Genomic DNA, 3,638 nt, shown 5'->3' with positions numbered 1-3,638 from the left:
CCAAGTGGGGACCTACGGGTGGAGCAAGATTTTTGTCTTGTCTTTGAACCGTAGGCACAATCACAGACTCACCGCTATAAACAGTCTCCAAATCTGAATGGTCACACCACGCTAAGCTGTTAGCCTTCCTTGTAATCCAAATTGAGAAGACAAATGGGTATGCAACCTTTGGAAAATAACAGCACATGTTTCTAGAGTCATACATATTCTCATAGTACTTGTCCCAGTCATTCCATCTCTGAGACTTTGGAGACAGAAGAGTACAAAGACGTTTATCGCAGCATTGTTTATAAAGACAAACTGGAAACAAGAAAAGAAATGCCTAGACAAACAAAAGAACATACACGTGATGGAAAAGAGCACAGTGGTCTAAAACACTGTTTACAAAGACAGTGCAATTTTCACAATATCATATACGTATAGTGTTAAATGAGAAAGGTAGAATAAAAATTCTACAATATGAACACAACTGTGTGAGCAAACCAACAATATATACAAGACTGAGAAGATCTTCTCCAGCAGTGGTTATGTTTGCCTGGTTACTACTTGGGTAATGAAAAAAGCACTAAACCTGAAAACGTCTCTCAACTTGCCTCTGATTAGCAATGGTTGATGTTCCCTTGAATATTGTTTTTTTCTGTTCACATTTTTCATAACTTTCTCTGGCATTTTTGGTAGCGCATAAATTATCCATAAAGAAATACAAGTGTTTTGCTGAAAATGCATCAAATGAAACCTCCAGATAACATACCAGGAAAGCATCTTTAAAATGTTTTTATTATGCTTGATATCATGCTGTACAACACAATGCATTTGGAAGATACAGAAAAATTTAGAATCAGAGAACTGTGGAAAAGCAAAGGAAAATCTCATTTAATCCTTCTACTCAGCAAATGTTGATATTTCACTGTGAAGGAAACAGATTTTGACGGGAGGGACTGCTATGTTAATCTTCAACAAGTGCGTGTAACTCTGACATGAAACTCTGATGTGACATTTTACTCCTCAACAAAGCGAAGTCGTCCATAGACGACCCGGTGCAAGTCTGTGGGCAACCAACAAGTTTAAGGGCAATCTACAGCTGTTGAACTCTGTCTCTGCAGAGCAGGGAGTGTGGGGCTGGTGAGGGCTCTTTGGTTGACCTGAACTCCTTGTCTTATTGACTGAGAAAATAACTTTTGTAGCTGTTGCTGTTGTTGTTGAGGGTGATCAGATACATGGTATAAGCAAAATATAACTAAATTTCAGCCACATGTTTGGTCATGGTGCCAAAGACTAGTTCATGCTGATCCCTGCATTCTTTCCTCTTATTTAGGGACAAGGGCCATCCTCTACTCATCTCTGTGTCTCCAGCAAACATAACAGATGCTCATTGAACGCATGTTGCAGTCAACTAAAGGTGTGGGTTCAAATTCTTTCCCTGTCACTTACTAGCTAGACGGTCCCATCCACTTCTTAGGTATCAACTCCATCTGTCACCTAATGACTTTCAAATCTCAATCATCGACCCGTCGTCTCTCCAAAACTCCAGACCCAGCTACATTGCTGCCTCCAGGACTTTGCCACCCTGATGTTCCACAGGCAGCTCAAAACAGTATGTCTTCACCTGAACGCTTCACGGTCCCGTCCCAACCTGCTTTTCCTCCTGTGACCCCTCACTTTATTATGAACGGTGTCATCATCTGTCTGGATGCCAAAGTGAGAGTTAAGTGTCTTCTCTCTTTACTGTCTTCCATGTATATGGTCGTGAAATCCTGCTGAATTGAACTCCAAAATGTTGTGACCCCATCCTGCCATCTTATTCTCACAGCTGCTGTTGGGTCAGACCTCACCATACCTTACCTGGGTCATCAATCTCCTAACTGGTCTCTCTGCCTCCCACCTTTCTGTCTCTAAGCATCTTCTCTATGGCATAACCAAAGACATCCAAATAAATGCAGGCATAGTTATATCACTTCCTTTCATAGTGATATTCAAAGATCTTAAGAATCCAAACTTCTAGACAACTTAGAGGGCCTGTCACAGTCTAGCCCCAACTGTCCTTTCTGCTCTCATTCCTTATAAAACTCACCGCTCTCATCCCAAAGAGACACAGTCTCCTTCAGTCACTGAAAAATCTCCCCTTTCCCAAATAGACCTTCTCTCTCTGCCTGGGCTGGTCCAGGATCTCCTCCTTCAACTTCGTTTCCACGTGTTCTTTCACCTGAGAGCTCCTGTTCTCTATTCAAAGCGCTGCTGTGTGCCACCTCCTCTGAGCATCCTTCCTGGGGCCTCTAAGGCAGAACCAGCCACTCCTTTGACCTTGCTCCTATAGTCCTTTGTGCATGCATCAGTTGTAGCACTTATTGGGTCCTTTTGTGTATGTGTGACCTCAGAGCTTAAGATGGTCTGTGGTGCACAGTGATGACCGTGTAAATGTTCGGGACAAGGCGAATTCCCGGAGAGGCCATGGCGGATCTAACTGCTGACAACACGGCCTTCCTCTTGGTCTCTCAGTCTTGTCTACGGTGTCGGCCCACCCTAGACTCACCTCAGTGCGATGATCCTCAAACTTCACTTTGCAAAAGGATCCCATGGGTGCCAATTTCACAGGCAGACCCTCCCTGTAAAAGACTGATTCTGTCACGACCAATGCCTGGTGGATGGATTAGATTTGTTCAGAGAGACCCAGAGATGGGGCGTGGTTCTGGGTAATGGAACCACATCTGGATTGAAAGATGGAGTACACTCCTGGAAAAGGGAAAGAGAACAGAGCTAACTTACATTCTGAGACTTAAATGAGATATGGCAGAGGGACTGTTCATTCAGTCTGATTAAACCTATGTAAGAGTCCATGCTGGGGGACACAAAGACAAATGAAAGATGTTTTTTAAGTCTTACTCAACTTTTGGAATCTGGCTTAGAGTCCTACCCCGGTATGACAGACAGCTTCAGAGCTGAGCTAATTTCTCCTTCCATCCCACCAGGTTTATCTGCGGCAGAGCTTTTAATTGAGTGTATTGTAATTGCTGGAGGGGTTATCTGCCCCCCCCCACAGGACTGTAAGTTATGCAGGGCTGGGATTGTGTTTATTCATTCCAGTCTTCTCAGAATTTAGCTTTTTATCTATCCCTTAGTACATGTTCTGGAAATAGTTGTTTCATGAAATCGAATAAAATCATCCTCTTTTCATACCTCAGGAGACTCATGAGCACATAGTCTGAACACTGACTGAACCCATGAGCACTGACTGCATTCCTGGACTCAAGGAGTTCACATTTGACTGGGGAGGTGGGGGAGGAGGGACTGCTATCCCGAAAGGCAGGGCACACTGCATTCCGGGTTCATCATGCCAGAGAAGCAAGACGATGAAATTCTCAGGGGCTTCTGGAAGGCTTTATGGAAAGTGGGATTTCTAGAAGGAAGTGAGCCCCGGGCAAGGAACCAGCGGGAAGAAAGACTTGGAGGAGGGGAAATAAATGCAGGTTATGATCTGAATGGAGAGGAAAACGCAGGAAACGGTGGCTGGGGGACTGACGGGGTATGGGGTGGGGATCCAAGCGCCAGCAGGGCTTCCCCCCACCAGCCCCTGGTCCCCGGGTTGGGAAGGTGAGGCGAGGGCCCGCGCGCCTCCCTCCAGGAGGCGCGCAGAGGTTGCT

The sequence above is a fragment of the Carlito syrichta genome, unplaced genomic scaffold (genome assembly GCF_000164805.1).
Source record: "Carlito syrichta isolate Samal-C Ts95f unplaced genomic scaffold, Tarsius_syrichta-2.0.1 Scaffold302553, whole genome shotgun sequence".
In the NCBI taxonomy this organism is placed as follows: Eukaryota; Metazoa; Chordata; class Mammalia; order Primates; family Tarsiidae; genus Carlito; species Carlito syrichta.
This window is presented reverse-complemented; position numbering follows the sequence as displayed.